Raw genomic sequence first — 18,171 nt, 5'->3', positions numbered from 1 at the left:
GCATTTTTAACAGATGTGTGTGTGTAGGAGTAAAGCTGAAGATTAAAACTTTTTAAAATAAGCTTAGGGGTAAAGAGGGAGTACACTGCACAGCCTCAATAAGCAAATTCTCCTAGTCAGATCTGCCGGCAATTAAATAAAATTAATAGTCTTGAACACAGGAGTTATTAGAACTTTCAGCATTATGAGCGTTCCTATTATGAATTTCCGGAAGAAATGCAAGTGTAAAGCAATGTAGAATTGGCAAAGGCAGCCAAATGCCTTCAAGAAGACAAAGTAAGATGAAGGTTTAATAAGGTTGAATAAAGGCAAACCTTGGATCGAGAAGAGCAGACAGATGAGTTTCATCTTCCTTTTCAGCAGACGTGGAGGTTAGTCTTTGTCAAACAGTGATAAAATAGGTTTGATATGCTGGTGTTTAGACCAAGATGATTCAAGTCTTCCTCTTATGACAGACTCTTGGCACTACCAGTGCACATAAAAGATTTTGTTCAAATAAACTTCGTTAAAAATACCAATCGCCCTTTTTAGTCCTGCCAGGTATTTGCACTTTGAGCAATAATGTACTGCTGTACAAAATATATAACCAACAAGCCTTTGTAGAAAGCTAGTCAGCAGCATTGGTGCTAATTCTCTTACCGTCTCCAAACAATCCAGAAGGAGATTTGCTTAGAATTAAATAGCATTTATTTTTATTGACACAAGGCTACAAAATCATATTGTGTTAGTGGAAATCTGAATGATGAGCCTTTGCTCAAGTAAGGGTAGTGAGGGTCGAGAGGGTTCCCTTCCCTCTCCATCTTTTACTGAAGTTTAGTGATTGTGTAAATGGTTTGTGTAGGAATTCTTTCACTGCCACATTTTGTACAAATCCTTCCTACAAATCCTTCCTTTTTGCTATCCTTCAAATAGAGCACACAGAGGGGCAATTCTCATGATCCCCCTGGGCAGGCAGGGAGAGCGTGGGGGGAAGGCTGCTTTTTTACTTATCTCCCCACTCGCCTCAACGACCAAGCAGGTTGGCTCCGGTTTGCCTCCCCCGCGTGCCCACATGGACAGCCCTGCTCCATGCAGCTCCATGAAGCATGGAGCAGGGTGGATGGATCTGGGGCCAGAACTTGTTGCTCCGGCCTCCAGGCATCCCTCAATGCAATGCGCGGCACGTACCGTCTACATCCCTCAATGCAATGCGTGGCTCTATGCACCATCTCTGTGATTCCTCGGGCTGCAGACAGCCCAAGGAAACACACCATTCCTGGTAGCTGGGTTAAGAGTGCAAGAGCACCCTTAACCTTGGCTAAAAGCCGGGTTTGTTAAGGGGGTTAGGTGGGAAGGGAGCAGAGAGATCCACAAGGATCCCTTGGGGCAGCCCAGGCAGGGTTAGGCTGGTCGTGAGAAAGGCCTCAGAGTTTTCCAAGTTTTCCAACCATGAATACCTTTATTTCAGCTCAGCTTCATATTTTGATTGGATTGAAATAGTCCATACCACTACAGCCCAGTCTTCCTGTTTACTTGAAGAAGGATATCCTTATTCAAGTTCAACAGGACTTCCTTCCCATTGTATGTTGAAGTATGCTTAGGATTACAGCCTTTGCTGATACTAGTTGAGATTCCTTTGGATCTTAATAGGTAAATATTCTTTACCTGTAGCCCAGACAACATTAAAACGAGTCACTAAATTGAGACGTGTGCACTGAAGTCTAATGCACATGGTTTTAGCTTGCAGGTGCAAGCTGCATAATAACTGAGGGAATTAGAAGGTGAAATCTGAAATCCTTAGAAGGTGAAAGTGCAGCCTCATGACTATAGTTTTGTAAACACCGTTTTAGGGAAGAGGTGTGAAATGGCATAGATGTTTCATGCAATACTAAGGAGAGCTACAGAGGATTGTGACTGTTGTGCTTGAACCTGGTACACACTAATCAATACCCTATTTCTTGTTAAAGTTGTGGTGGTGATTAAATTATTTAATTTACATACCGCCTGACTCCAAAGGCTCTAGGCAGTTCACAAAAATAAACACAATAAAACCAAAATAAAACTAACTGTTAAAACAACAATTAAAAAAAACTAAAACCTTCAGAGATTACTAACAGTTTGGCTAAAACAATGTGTCTTAAGGGCTCTTTTGAAGGCTGGTAAAGATGTTAAATCACAAATGTCTATAGGGAGTGCATTCCACAGCCCAGGAGAGACTATAGAGAAGGCCTGCTTCCAAGTCACCACCAGATGAGCTGGCAGTATATAGAAACGGACGTCTCTCAATGCTCTTAATGTACAGTGGGGCTCATGGAGAAGAAGGTTCTCTCCCATAGCCAATTTAGGCTATGGCCCTGGCAATTAGCACTCTCATTTGCAGCGGTGGGATGGGGTGGGGACAAAACGTTGCATCAGAACCATTGGGTTCCTGGTTTTGTTTATAGGGATGGGATTGTGCTGAGTATTGGCAATGCTGCATCACAGCCCCTCTCTTTCCATAACAGATTCATCTGCAAGGCAGTGTAAAGGCAGCATAGCAAAGCTGCACCCTCCAAAAGTGTTCAGTTGATGTAATACTCCAGGTGTTGAACTGCACTTTTACCTTATCCACGCTCACTGCCCAAGAACTACAGCTTCTTGTTAGATCAAATCAATTGGTCTTCCTGCAAGAGAGACACAAGACACTTGTTTCAGGATATGTTTCATTTATATCCTGGATGTTGTACTGCTCTGGTGCAAGGCTCCTTGCACTTTTTCCTATCCACATTTTTTGCCAAGACCTACAGCTTCTTGTTAGAACATACCCTTTGCTCTTCATACAATGGAGTATTGTCTCTCTTCTTGTCTCATGGTGTGTTTTACTCATTTAAATGTCTACACTGCCCCATCCTTTCCATTTGATGCATGTTGGCCCTAACCAGTATGAGCCACATTGGCTCCCTATCTGTTTACATGCTCCATTTAAGGTGCTGGTACTTACCTTTAAAGCCCTTGACAACTTGGAAATCGGGAACCTTAAGAAGCACCTCTTCTCCTATGTTCCCTCCTGTACTCTTTGATCAACAACTGAGGGCTTGTTCCTCACTCCTCCACTGAATGAAATTTGGTGAGTGGTGAGTGGTCAAAAGGCACAAGGGTTTCCCCCCCCCCAGCTGTAGCACCTGCTTTTTGGAAAGCCCTTTCTATTGAACCCACCTGACTCCATCCCCCTCCCCCTTTTGCTACCCCAAAAGTCTTTCATTGTCAAGACTTGGCTCTTTAGAAAGATTTTTCTGGGGTGGCTGATTGTTATGCTATCAGGGCCTTCCACTGAATAATGATGATGATGATGATGATGATGATGATGATGATGATGATGATGAATTCGATTTCTATACTGCCCTTCCAAAAATGGCTCAGGGCAGTTTACACAGAAAAATAATAAATGAATAAGATGGCTCCCTGTCCTCAAAGGGCCCACAATCTAAAAAGAAACACAAGATAGACACCAGCAACAGTCACTGAAGGGGTGCTGTGCTGGGGGTGGATAGGGCCAGTTACTCTCCCCCTGCTAAATAAAGAGAATCACCATGTTAAAAGGTGCCTCTTTGCCAAGTTAGCAGGGGTTCTCAGTAACCTTCAGAGCAGCCCTATAAGGCAACCCAGTATCATTTCCTCCCATGATAGTGGGATGGGCGGGGGGTAGGCAGCCTTGTGGCTCTGTGGCTAAGGCGAGATTCGAATGGGGAACCTTCCCAGCTTGGACTTGGTCACCAGCAGCGAAGAGGAGAGAAAGGGCTTCAGGGCGGGGATTCCCGACCGGTTGTTCCCTCTCACAGAGGACTCACAGATGCCGAGGACTACAACTCCCAGAATTCCCCCAAGCAAAAGCCATTGCAGCGGGGGAATGAAATCTGGCATTTTGCTTCTTTGCTGAGGTTTGCTTCTTGGGTTTTCTTATTCTGTGTTTGTATTGTATTAGTATCAACTTTATTAATCTGACTAATTTTGTTCCTTTTATTACCACTCTTGCTGTGCTGTTTTAGTGTCATCATTCATTAAGGAGAAAGAGCTTTTCTGTTTTGTTTTTTTTAATTGTATTTGTGTCACTGTTCTAAGCCACTCTGAATTTTTTAAAGAACAGAAAACAAGTTTTTTAAATAAATAATGAAATTAAGCAGAGTGAAATTAATTCTAATAGGCACTAATATCAAATTGTGCCATCAGCTTTACTCCAGACAGCCAATTTTCAACATTCATTTATTTACCTTTAGTGGAATGGTTTCTGCTGCTTTCATGGTTGCTTCCATGTTGGTAAAGTTGAGCTATATGACTAGGCATTTTAACATGTACCCAGACTCCAACTGTAGAAGTAATAGCAACCATGCCAATAAGTGCTGAAGGTTGCTTCTGAAAGTTGCTCAGAATTGGGCTTTGATGGGTCTCCAAAAAAGAAGGAGTTCCACATTTGTGGGCAGTCACAGAAAATGGCTGCCTAAACTTGCTATATGGATGGAAAGCTCAAGTTGTTGTTCCCAACAACTCATTACAATAGGTCACAGAGGAGGCAAGCACTTAGTTTTGATAGACCCAGACTGTCTTATGCCCAGGAGTGATGTTTATCCTGTTTAACTGAAGCTAGTAGTCATTGTTAAAACAACTCCTCAGATGTATTCCTTGCATATATTCAAAACAGTTCACAGAAAGTGTGTTTGCTCCAGGGAATTGAACTCTTCTTGGCATACTTCCACGGAAATGGAAGACTTGGCGTTGCACCAGATAATTTTCTCCATTACAAATGTGAAAGCTTTATAAACTCTTAAGTATCATGGGTTGCCATTCCTGAGAAATTTGATCATTCCAAAGAACAATGCAAATTAATAAAGAGCACTACTCATAAATACAAATCATCTCAGCAAGATACACCCTAGATTATTCAAGAAGGTCATCTGATGAGTTCCCCACCCCCGCACCAAGGAAGATGTCATTGTCAGTCCCCTACTCACACCACATGGATCATACAATCAAAGCATTTATGCCAGGCCCTTACCAGTCAGTAAGACTACACAGGTGCACATGATTCAAAAGTTGCAGACAATGTTCATCTTTTAGACCCTTTAAATGGGTTTAAAATAATCCCTAGGAAAATAATCACCTTGGGCATTGCTAAAATCACTGATCAATAAGCAAAGCAGCTACATGAGAAATGCCACCCCTCCTCCAAATTTCATGCAGATCTGTTGAGAAATTACTGAGACACAGCACTGACCTCTAATGAAGGGGTAACAAATTAATGAGATACAGCACTGACCCCCAATGTTTTTCACATGTAAATGACTTATTTGGCTACAGATAACATTTTTTTTGAAACTGTCCTTTTAAATATATTATCTACAGTATTCCATTGGGGCCTACTGAGAGCCATCACTGAGACAATTCAGACACTACTCCAACTCATTGAATGAGGCAGGAGCATGGGTTTCATGTCTCTTCCCAACCCAGCACACTGTCATCTAATCTCATTGGGGATGGTTCATTTGACCACTGCTCCCTAAGCACTGTTGAAATACTATTTTAAAGCAGTATTAACATCATGAAGGTAGACAGGAGTGGGATATGTGGAAGTAGGTGAATCATTAATTGCTACCGGATGCTAGAAGGATTGTGATATCTCACTGATTAGAAAGCCCTACATGAAAAAATGACGTCCAAGGCTTTGGATACAATTAAGTTTCTTATCCACCCCCACCCCCCCACACACACCCAGTTGATTTAGTAGAAAGCTAACATATGCATGACACTATATTCCCAAGCATACCTGAGAAACTAAGTCAAGATACTCAGCCCTTTTTATTACTGTAGTACAGGGCAGCCATAAAAGGACAAACTATGTGAGGCATGTATATTGTATTATCATTGTATGGGAGCATAGCTGGCATAACTAAATTAAATTTACTTATGAAACTGGAAGAGGCTTGAACTGTTTGTCCTGTAAGTGAGAAGTCAGTGCCTTATCAGCTGAACTACTCATGCCCAGCCCACTGCACTTCTGAAGAGCAATTTCATCTAAGCAATGTGTTGCTGAGTCTTATTTAGAACAATGCTCTGACGGTCACTTCTCTGAATCACTAGGAGGAGCTGAAGGAGCTTTCAAATGTCTTACAGCAGCACTGGTCTTAGATACTTTTGCACCTTAAGCAAAAAGGCCAAGTGGTCATCTTCATGCCCTTTTGCTACTCTGGATTGCAATGTGTTTATTTTTAACATGGTTATTTGCAGCAGTAAATGGCATATCCTCTAGGATTTGCAACCTGAAGCAACTGCTTCAGAGAAAGGCAGGTCAAGTTTAAATGCACATGGTATGGAAATGGGTCATGGTTATGCTAACTCAAGGCTGCACAACTTTGGCCTTCCTGCAGATGCTGGACTACAACTCCCATAACCCCTGACTATTGGCCACTGTGGCAGGGGATTATGGGAGTTATGATCCAAAAACAGCCAGAGGGCCAAAGTTGTGCAGCCCTCATTATAAATGGTTATAAGCGTAGAGACCCTTTGAGATGCCTACATCTCTTTGAATGTTGAACAGGATGAGGGGAATCAATGCCGGTCTAGGGGTCTGGGAGGTTAGACCAAGGTAGTGGGAGGCCAACACAGTTTAGAAAACAGAATTTTTTAAAAAAAAATTAAACACAGTAGCGGGCACTCTGACATGACACCAGTGCAAGTAAATAAAGCACTGTGCGCACTACTACTACGACGAATAAAGATGGCTCCCTGTCCTTAAAGGGCTCACAATCCTAAGAAAGACACCAACAACAGTCACTGGATGAATGTTGGGGATGGATAGGGGTTGGATATGGGCTAGTTGCTTTCCCCCTGCTCAATAAAAAGAATCACCAGTTATAAAAGGTACTTCTTTGCTCAGTTAGCAGCACTATCACCTACGTTTCTGAAACGTGAGTTTTCGTGTGTGTGTGTGTGTGTGTGTGTGTATGTGATTTTTGCTGATCCCCTCTTCCTTCAGAAGCACTCCGTGCAACCCAGAAGTAGGTCCTAAGCACTGCACATGTGTTTTCTTTGCTTTCATGGACTCAGCATTAGTCAAGATTTCGGCCAATGTATTTAATCCTCTGTCTGTATGGCAACTCAAGAGTACAAGAGATTGGTTGTATGTATGTATGTGTGTGTGGTGAGGCAGAGGTTTATTAAAATCTGGGACTACTATATGTCCCTGTCCTTGATCAAGACTTCAGGCTCACTTTATTGGCCAAATTGGTCATAAGAACTTGCACAGGCTGCCATTTCTGCATAAGGTGACCCTGGACAGGCCACACGACCATTTAGCATACTATAATTTATTTTAAAAACCACTGTTTACCAGCTCCAGCCATGTGGAGAACTGGCCATATATACCATCTTGGTCATGTGGTAAATTAACATAATGCTCTCCCTGTTGGCAGATTGTTATGAGATTTCCACCTATAGTACTAGCTGGTCTAGAGGACAGGCTAGAATTGCTCAATATTCTGCCATGCTGAGATGGCAAAACCAGAGATTATAGTAATCTTTGGCAAACCAACGCTGTATTTTCTTTCCTACAGCAATGCACTTTTCCATGTTGGCCTTTCCACCACCATATCCAAGCTCAAATGGCAAAATACTACAAGAATTGCTTTTTCTTTGGACTTTTCAGACTGTCTCAGCTAGAGATTTCTAAGTGTTTGAATAAGTATTCACAGAAGTCATCAATACATGTCTCTTCAAAAGTGATTTATTTCCATTTATTTTGTGGATGACACAGTCGGAAAAGAAAGAGCCACAAGAAATCAGAGAGAGAGATAGGTAGAGATAGAGAGATAGAAAGAGATGGGGTGTGGGGAGACCTATATGTTGTTCTCACAGTAAAGCTACTTCCAAGAGGTTTTTCCAAACAGCAATTTTGTCCTGCTTTACTCTGATTAGGGTAGGGAGGAGTTCAGAAGAAGTGGGGATTTAGAGTGACTTCAATATGGTAACAGCAAGGTGCTGTTCATACAGCCAGTGGCATGATTCAGCCTTTTAAAAATGACAACTGGCCCTTAATGCATCATATGCACATCTTTTAAAAGTTGCACATTGGGAGAGTGTTCAAAATGGTTGTGTGCCATACTACAGCATTTTTGTGGAGCCATATGGAGAGACTCCGAGATAAAGCATGAGATGGAGGTGTGGCTACCTGTTTGGAAGTGACTTTGGAGAGTATCGGCTCCACCTGCTACCCCTCTCAATTCCACCCCTAGGCAGACTTGCTTCCTGCACCCTGCTGTCTACTTCTGATCCAGACCGTCTCCATCTAATACTGATTTTTTTAAAAAAAAATGTCCCCAGTGTTCTAGCACTCTAACAGCAGCGCACTAGAACAATAGGAAGGTTCAGTTGCTGCAAAATCCATAGCAGGTGGGGGGATAGAGGGGATGCTGGAGAGTATATGCTCGGTACACAGGAAAAGCAGAGTTTGGAGAGGTCTTGCGGGGGTCAGGAAGCCCATGCTCCCTTCCACTTGTTTATCCTTTTGTTTTTTAATATACCTCCACAGTGTTCTTGTGCAAGAACACTAGTTCATCAGATCAGCCCAGTAATATTTCCTTGTATAAACAGAGAAAGAAATCATAACAGTTCCATGGTGTCTGAGGAGGAGGGAGGGGGCAGTGATGTGGTAGATCTTCCAGTTCCTCTAGATCTTCCAGTTCACCAGAAGTTCTGGTGTACTAGTGTTCTTGCACAAGAACACCTTTGGGATTTTAATTTTTTTAAAAAAAATCTCCAGGTGACGGCAAAAATGGATATTGCTTCCATTCCAGAGGGAAACTTTCCACTCCTGGCCCCATTCCCAGCAAGACTGCAAAATGTGGTTTGGATTTACTGCTCCATTACAGTAGCTGGAGCTTCCCATTGATCTAGTGTGCAGTTAGTGTGCAGGGGGGGAAATTAAGACAGAAAATTACATTTGGGGGGGATTCACAGGCACTACGCATGCACTCACACATGTATTCCCCCGCTTATCTTCACTACCTGGGCACAGAAGAATGTGCCAGTCAGAAGCAGGAGGCGGGTCTTTGCTACAAACCTATTGGCCAGAAATCGGTAGGATGGATCGGGGGGAGTTATGTGAACAAAGGAACATTTGAAAAACTGTAATGAAATGTACTCAACTGTAATAAAGAGCAGCAATGTGAATGGCCCCAATTTACTCTGATTTATGCTTGTACATGCTTATACATGCTGTATATACTCTCAGCCTAACTTACACCACTTCCTCCTACAGTAAAGCCCCCGGTCTAGGAAATCTCCAGATGGGAGTTTCTGAAGGGCATCTAATGCACTGAATTGCAAACCATATGAGAACGATGACACTTCCCCTGCTGATTCCTGCTCATTTCAAGAGATGAGGGATGAAGAGCACCAATGAAACTGCTACAGTTTAAATGAGTGTTTTATATATCCATGCTGATAGGTCCCTCTCTTTTTGTGGCATTTCCTCCCCTTGCTTCTGGTTTTGCACTATGTTTTATAGCTGCTTCCCTCATACACACAAGGATATCTTGCGTGGCTTTAACTAAAGGTTTATTCAGCAACAACTCAATTTTCTCCTTCTCCTTTCCCTTCTTTTTCCTTTCTGACACCTCCCCCGCACTCTCTACAGGATCCCCCTTGGGACACGTGTCCAAACAAACAAACCAACAAACTGCAAAAGATAACTGGGTAGGATTCAACACACTACAATTCAAATGATTATTGGAGATCCAAATATTCTCAAAGGCTTCCCATCCGGAATGCCACCATTTCAATCCAACTTCAAACTAAAGTCAAGGCACATTCTCACCACTGAGTAATACTGACCCATTTAATTTTTCTTCACCACCTTACTTGGACTACTTATGTCTGGCTCCAACATGGCTGAGAGCTTTAATCAGATACCACACTAATGAAAGGTATGTCAGAAATGATGTCAGATGAATAGAAGTCACATGGAAATAACCTCATTTGAAAGAGAAAAAGAAAAAGAAAAACATCCAACAGTGCAATGCTTGTTTTTCAGCTGCTTTATGACTTGCCTGAAAAATGACTTGGTTCACAACGAAACTCGGCAAATGTAGAAGCTGTTGCCCTAAGAGTTTCACACTTCTAGGATTTTCACAATATTCTTTTCATTCACTTAAGTTAGACAAATAGTGGAAATATCATTTAACTACTCATATCATCAGCTTCATATATCAGCACTCACGCTACATAGGAGAAAGTAGGGCTGTATATTAACTAAAGCAGAGGAGGCATTTAACAGAGATAAAACATTTCAGTATTTCGTATAAAATGGCTTATATCATGAAATACATCTAAGATAATTTATTTGGTGGTATCCCTTCTAAGGTATGGAAAATGTGGCTTTTCTCTCTAGATTATGAAGCTTAGCAAGAACTCGATTATGAAAACTGGCTTTTGAAGATTAGCATTGGAAATCTTCATAGATAAAACAGAATTATTGCTCTTGGGCTATTTTCTGGTTTAATGTAACCAACTGATAAAAATCTTTTACCCTTTAAAACGCCACACTTCAGTCCCTTTCAACAATGAAAGCCTTCTCTACTCGTATTGTTGATCCCCTGAAAAGTGGATCATGTAGCAGCAGATATAACAAGTTCTGCAGAATGACTTGATAATTTAGAGCTCAGTGTCAATTCTATGTTACATAAAACTCAGCAAAAGCAAAAACTGAAAATGATGTTTGAAATCATTTTCTCCGCCACCATTGCACTAGCACAGTGTGCTGCAGAGCTTCATTGAATGTCTAAGTCGTTGCTCCATTCAGCAGCCTGGGAAACTGGGCAGGTGCCCTCAGCAGCTTGCTGTGATCCGTCTGCATGTCACTTTGTGGACAAAGTTGCTTGCATTTCTTCTGACTTAGACTTCAGGATTCTTGCAGTAGATGATGACGTGCCTCAGGCACCATCTTGTCCTGTTGTTATGGACAAGACAACAGGGAAGTGAACTGATGCAAGTTCATATCCCTTGCAACAGTTCACATTGCAGCTGGTGCAATCAGTCACACCAGTGCAATCCAGGGATGTGAACTAAGGCCCTCTGTGATGTGACGCTGACATCAGGGTGGCCCACAGTACTGTGATGAATCAGGAAAGAAGCAAAAAAAATATATTGCTTTACCCCATACCTCTAGTGGGGGGCAGGCCCCTTTCAAAGCCCACCCTTGCATGCTTGGAAAATGCATGGGGAACAGGAAGGAGTGAACGTTACCAGCAGCCTCCTCTTCTCTCATCATGTTTCTGGGAAGCTTTGTAAAGACTTTGACGACTGGCACTCCTTGCAAAGCCTGCAAGGGTCAAATCAATTCCCAAGAGCTGCTTCACTGGTTATGGCAGGAGGGCACCTGCAGGAGATGAACATCATGCGCTCTTGACCTTAATCATGGAGTGGGAACTGGATGACTGGAGATAATTATTAATGCTTCATTGAAGGAAGGCTAATACTGTGCCTCAAATGAAGTGGTGGGTGATCTAGGGAAGGTTTTGAAGAAACACACCCTCGATGATTCCAACCTGGAGAACTACCAGCCAGTTCTCTAGTCTCCAACAGTCTCTCTCCATTCTCTTGCCATTTGTGGGCAAGGTGATATTGCAGGTGGTGGTATTCCAGATGCAGGGGATCCTGAATGAGACATCCTTTCTAGACCCACTTCAATCTAGCTTCTGACCTGAATTTGGTATTGAAATTGCTGTTATCAGCCTGGATGACAACGATACTGGGAACTGGAGTGTATCCCTGCTAGTTCTACTGGACCTCTCAGCAGTGTTCAGTCATAATCCATGAGATTCTTCTGGAACTCTTCTCTGGGATGGGGATCTAAGGACTGGTCATGGATTGGTAGTGGTCCTACCTTGAGGAGAGGTTCCAGAAAGTGGTGCTGGGTAACTAGTACTCAGCCATTGGCTTATGGAGTTCCACAGAGTTTAATCCTGTCACCCAGGACTGCATTAGAGCAACATGCTAAGTCACTGAAGTAAAGCACTCTACAAAACAGATACTCCTCTCCCCACTTTGTATGTGATTTGGCCAGACCTAGATTTAAACAAGCAGTTCTGCCACATTCAGGTCTAGTTTAGCCCTAAGGTATTGCACTCCATCCTGAACCCTTATTCTTTGTTCCAGCAGTTCACAGGATTGGACTGTACTCATTTCCACAGAAACTCTGAAAGTGAAATCTTAATGGGAGACTACTGTTAAAACACCAAGTAGAAACTGCTAAAATAAACAAGATAATTATCTAATTTTTATAATATCACTCATAAAATGTCTGCCTCTTGCCTTTATGAGGTTCATAGATTAAATACAAGGCAGATGTTTTGTGCAATTTGCTCAGAAAACAGGAAAATTATTTTTTAAAATACTCATAAAACTCACAAAATGAAAATGAAACTAATTTAAACCATATGTAGTCTACAGGTTCAAATGAAATTTAATTTTTGCCCCCTGAAGCTATAGATGGGCTTTTTATGAGACAAAAGGCATCTATTCTGCATGCATTATATTCCAAGATGTTCTTAAATGGGTTGTACAAATTGAGGTCCTTCTGAATGATAAAGATGGCTATTTGCATTTTTAGATAGCTGTGGCTACTCTCCAAAGACTAGTGGTTTCAAATAAATAAATTCTTGGCTTCCAGGGTACATGGAAACCAGTGCTTTGCGAATACTGTTCAGCAATCTGATTAAACAAGCAATGTGCCCTAAATAATAAACAGCTTGAATTTTGTTGGATTTAGAATGCGCATACTTGTGGTGGAAATAAAAATAAACTTCATGTCCTTCTCAAGTTCATCTTTCTATGTTTAACACACAGAGCTGAGACTATTATACAAAGAACTTCATGGAAATGAAGTTCATTCTGTGTGCATTCTGATTTACCCACATTGCTGTAAGGGAGTAAGAGTTTACACTCAGTAGCTCTGCGCACCCTAAATTTTTCCTAATAACTCAACTGTTTTTATTGCTTACAACCCACTGGAAAAAGCCCAGCACATCTGAATTAGATGAGACGAAGATGAACCACCACCACCACTGTTCTGGAGACCTGGAGACCTGAGATCAGGCACACAAGTAACCAAACGCTTCCCCTTTCAGCACTATGGGAACCTCTTATGTACAGCTCCTATGGCAGGCATCCCCAAACTGCGGCCCTCCAGATGTTGCTGAACTACAACTCCCAGCATTCCTAGACACAATTTTGTGTGGCTGGGTATGCTGGAAGTTGTAGTTCAGCAACATCTGGAGGGCCGCAGTTTGGGGATGCCTGTCCTATGGTGTACAACTGGCTTTTGCCTCAGATTTTGGCACTTTTCCAGAGTAACTATATTTTTTGAACAAGTGGAATAAAACATGGCGTGGCTATCCTAGTGGTTGGAGAATGGGACTTTAGCTGAGTTAGTTGAGTTATTAGGAAACAAAAACAGAATACTGAAGCCAAATTCCACAACTAGTTCCATGTGCCCAAGGGGTGTTTATCAATGGATTTTATTATTTCCATACCACATGGCAAACCACTTTTGGACTGAATGGAATTTCAAAAAACAGTTTGTGATGTGGCATATAGAATTCTCACATTCAAGGACATCTGATAAGAACTAATCTGCTTACTTTCCTTTCACTATAATCTTAATTGATAATTACCATCTTCACAAGTTAGCCTACTTCAGCCTCAAACATTCAAGCATCCGCCAACTTGAAATGGGATGGATTGCATCATCACAAACTACGCCATTGAGGTGACCCTATATGTCATGACAACTGCACCAAATTTGGTTCAAATTGGTCCAGGCATTAAAAAATGGATAGGGACACACACACAAACACACAAAGCTGGGTGCTCTCATAAGCTTGCAGAAAGTACAAGCAACCTCCCTACTGTAAATGTTCAAATCGCTGGACTCATTTAAAATAGTTCTTTGGATCCCAACCCCTTTGAATGGGGTTCTCAACTTTGGGTCTCCAGATATTGTTGGACCACATCTTCCATCATCTCCAGCCATAATGGCTTTCAGGGCTGAGGATGATGAGAACTGTAGTCTAACAACATTTGGAGACCCCTGCCTTTGATGATAACTGAGGCAAGGAACTGTTAGTCACACTGACTTTGACAGCACAAACTGCAATGTCCAATCTATAAAAAGCTCCAAACCAGTGTTCCCTCTAACAGGGATTCCCAGATGTTGTTGACTACAACTCCCAGCTGCAATGGCTTTTGCTTGGGGATTCTGGGAGTTGTAGTTAACAACATCTGGGAATCCCTGTTAGAGGAAACACTATTCCAAACCATTAAATATAGGGGAATGCCATCTTAAGAAATTCAGGCTAAATTGACAGATGATCCAGTTTGCTGTTCTTTGATTGCTATAAAGCTACAATCTTGTAGTTCTGTAGCTCTGTGGATTTCACCAGATTCCTGAGATTATTATTCATATGTACATGCAAGTGCAAAATACTTTGTGTACTGCCAGTAAACAAAGGATTTAAAACATGTACTTGTTGTGCCCATTAGTGGTAAAGAAATATATGAGTTTTATAGTCCCTGAGCACACATAGAGAAAATACTCCTGCAATGAATATAAACAATTTTATAGCTAACCATAGGGCAAGAGGAAGCCACAGAAGTGGAGAGCTCAGCAGCTGTTCAGGGGAATGGCAGCAGTTACGGATTCACATTGTGCTAAACTATGGATGCACTAGCAAGTGGTTAGGGGAATCTGGCCACTTTTAAAGATATAACTGAATTCAGGAACAAGAGAACCAAATGATGAAGACCACAGGGCAGCTTGGGACCCCAATCAGGCCGATCCCCATCGCTTGAGAGCTCACCTAGCAGCTGACAGACATGGCGGCTCGGTACAAATTGTTAGTTCTACAGATAGAAGAAGAAGAAGAGGAAGAGGAAGAAGAAGACGACATGAATGTTTGAGGCTGAAGTGGGCTAACTTGTGAAGATGGTAATTATCAATTAAGATTATAGTGAAAGGAAAGTAAGCAGCTTAGTTCTTATCAGAAGCATAGGTGGCATGATTTAGTAGACCAACTTTTGGGTGGAAATACGGAGCAAAATAGTTTTGGGGGACAAAAATAGTTAAAAGAAAACCTATTTTAGATGGGAAGGATTAATGTATACTAGCTTAACCCGTGCAGAGCATGGGTAACTGTGGCCAGATCTGCCTTCTCGAGAAAGGGACGCAGCTGGCGCACTAGCCGAAGCTGTACAAAGGCACCCCTGGCCACCGCCTCCACCTGAGCTTCCGAAAGCAGAGCCGAAACCCCCAAGCCCTCATGCTCAGGCAAAACTGGGCTAACAAAGCCAAGCCCGGTCTTGCCCACGTGTGAGAACTGGTGGGATTTCACCTGATCCCAGCGGTGCCTCAGTGGTAAACCTGCCAAGCCAACCACCCGCTTAAATGAGATTAAGGGAGTTAGTGCTCCCTTAGCCCCGTGTTTTTTGACTGATACCTCTGGCTGCTTGCAGCCAGGGCTGGGAGACTGCAGGGCTCCTGACTGGTGTCGGGGCAAGAATCCCTAGAATGCAACATGCACTTGTGTGGTGCATTATGGGAGTTCAGGGGGCGGGGTGATGCATCCCAGCCCCCCAACCCTCCACAATGCCAGAGAAGGCAGCTGCACAGGGGCATAGCTAGCCCGCCGGCGGCCCGTGTGCAGCCGTGGCGGGCGCCCCGATAGCCCCGCCCCCTGCGACTGACGTCAGACACAGGGGATAGCTATGCCCCCGCATCTGATATCAGACGCGGGAGGCGTGGTCTGGCTCCCGAATGGAGCCTTGGGGCTCCGTTCGGGAGGAGCAGCTTAACTGCCGAAGGGGCCGCGCGGCCCCTTCGGCAGTTAAACTAAGGCTGGTGCTGCGTTCACAGCGCAGCCCAGGAGCAGCTCTTCCCTGCAGGGAAGAGCCGCTTCTGGGCTGCGTTGCGAATGCAGCACCAGTCTTAGCTCCTGAAGGGGCCGAGCAGCCCCTTCAGGAGCTAGTTAGGCTGGCGCTGCGTTTGCAGTACCAGCCAGGAGCAACTCTTCCCTGCCTTTGCAGGGAAGAGCCGCTCCTGGCTGGTGCTGCGAACGCAGCACCAGCCCTTCTTTAGCTCTTGAAGGGGCCGTGTGGCCCCCGCTTGGGAGCTAAACTCCTGCCCCAGCGTCTGACGTCAGATGTAGGGGGGCATGTCAGGGCCGCTAATGGCGGCTCCTGATTGGGCACGGCTCGGGTTCTTTGAACCCGTTTGCCCAATTATAGCTATGCCCCTGCAGCTGCATATCTGGGCACACAATCTGCCCACACAGACCAGAAGCAATCGTCTGCAGGGAGGTAAGCTTTTCGAGGATTTCTCCCCACTCTCCCTTGAGGCCTTTCTCTCCAGTTGTTAGAAAGGGCTCCAAGTCTGTGTGGCAAAGGATGCATACCAGGAAGCAGAAACAACTGTGTGTGATACTGCTCTGTGGGTTTATAATTATTTTTTAATGTGTAACAGGCTTGCATGTGCATACCCCTAGCTGTATGAAGAACCACGTATGCAAATGAGTATTGTGCATCTGCTACAATGCCATTTCCAGGGACTCACAGCAGCTTCAGGGAGGAGATTTCCAGGTTGGAAATGACATGGATACCTCCATGTCAGAAGTTAAATGCCCACCACCTCTGTGCCACCATCCAGGCACATTTAACGTCTTGTCTAGGGTTGCCTCTATAGAACTCTCCAGGACTGACCTGGAGTCTCCAAGAATCAGCAACAATCTCCAGCAGTCTATTGAAAGCAATCCTGGAGATCTGAATGGTGTGCAGTGAATGAATGAAGACGGGGAAGTAAATATCTCTAGGAATAGCTTTGGTCAGATATATGACATATATGGCATGTTCTCTCAAGAACTACAAATCCAGAATTTCTTCGTTGCTGCTGTCATTTCCTGTGTACAGGGAGGAAAAGTCAGCGGAATATATGGATGGACCAGCAGTAGGAAGGAGGAATAAGTGTAATAATCAGGGACATTTTGATCTCAGGGACAGCGAGTACTAGTGTTGCAGATATGATTTACAGGCCCCAGAACATCTACAAGAAAATAAATGAGGCTTCTGGTCTATAGAGTGCATAGAAGAGTCAACACAAGATCCCAGGGACAGATAAGAGTGCCCACAGGGCATTTTTCAGTGCACTCATCTATAATTACTCTACACACACGCCAAGCTGCAATGCCTGGCTATAAATACAAATCAAGCAGTCAGAAATGTATGAAGCTTAAACAAAGCTAAAAGGACACCAATTAATCCTCAGGTGTTGTTGTTTTTTTAAAACAGGCAAGGGAGTGTGGAGGAAACCCAAGTTTGTAGCAGGTCCTGAAGAATTATGCTTGGCATTGTCCACTGAGCTTAATGTCTTGTTTTTCGCTGCAACTGCAAAATCTTTCTTTGGTTAACCAACAATCTCAACTGAACGACAGCATGTTAAATGGTATTATGTCTTTCAGAACTAATTGTGCTTCATATATTGACCATCAAATGTAGTTCTTAAATCCAAACATCTGCGACACCACAAGCATTTGGGTACACAACTGTCCTTATCTTATATGAAATATCAGCAAGAAAAGCACATTAGCATGATGACAGGCGAAGTTCAGTTTGGGGAAAGCCTCTTTGAAGACAGGATTATTCAAGAATAAGAGATGTGGGGAATGTGACATTTATCACATGTGCATCTTTACTGTTTTTTTTAGGAAAGATGCTAAGGAATCTGGTTCAATTAAAAGCAAAAGCAAAAGAGGCGATAACAGAACCCACTCTGTTAAGGCTGGCTGCACAACTTTACTGAAAACGTAGTGACAGATAAAAGCATAAATCAGCTCTCTTATCATTCTAACTTCCCTGCCTGCCAAATGGGGGTTCCGTTTATCGGCGACCTATGGGCTCACTGCCGGCCTTCACACTTACGCCTAAGCAGGAGTGGGGGGGAACTGAATGGAAGCTAAATGGCTGTTCTAAAACATGTTCATGTAAACAACCCAAGGTAGGACTTCCTTGAACTGCCAGTTATCTAAGTGTGATCCATCTCACTAAACTGTACACTTGATAGGAGTGTATCATTGGTATCTCAAAAAGAAAACAAATAAAAGTAACAGTGTATTGAAG

The 18,171-nt window shown here is 43.1% G+C and overlaps 1 long non-coding RNA gene across 1 annotated transcript in view; it reads right to left on the bottom strand.

Annotated features, from left to right (window-relative positions):
• Window positions 1-320: 320 nt before the first annotated feature.
• The window catches only part of LOC128326379 (uncharacterized), a 79,917-nt gene continuing 62,066 nt past the window's right edge, over window positions 321-18,171 (bottom strand). The window contains exons 2-3 of the long non-coding RNA XR_008308017.1: window positions 2,582-2,642; window positions 321-465 (exon numbers count right to left, since the gene is read on the bottom strand). This is a non-coding gene — a long non-coding RNA (uncharacterized LOC128326379). The remainder of the gene's footprint in view (window positions 466-2,581; window positions 2,643-18,171) is intronic.

This window comes from Hemicordylus capensis, chromosome 5 (assembly GCF_027244095.1).
Source record: "Hemicordylus capensis ecotype Gifberg chromosome 5, rHemCap1.1.pri, whole genome shotgun sequence".
Taxonomy (NCBI): domain Eukaryota; kingdom Metazoa; phylum Chordata; class Lepidosauria; order Squamata; family Cordylidae; genus Hemicordylus; species Hemicordylus capensis.
This window is presented reverse-complemented; position numbering and strand designations above follow the sequence as displayed.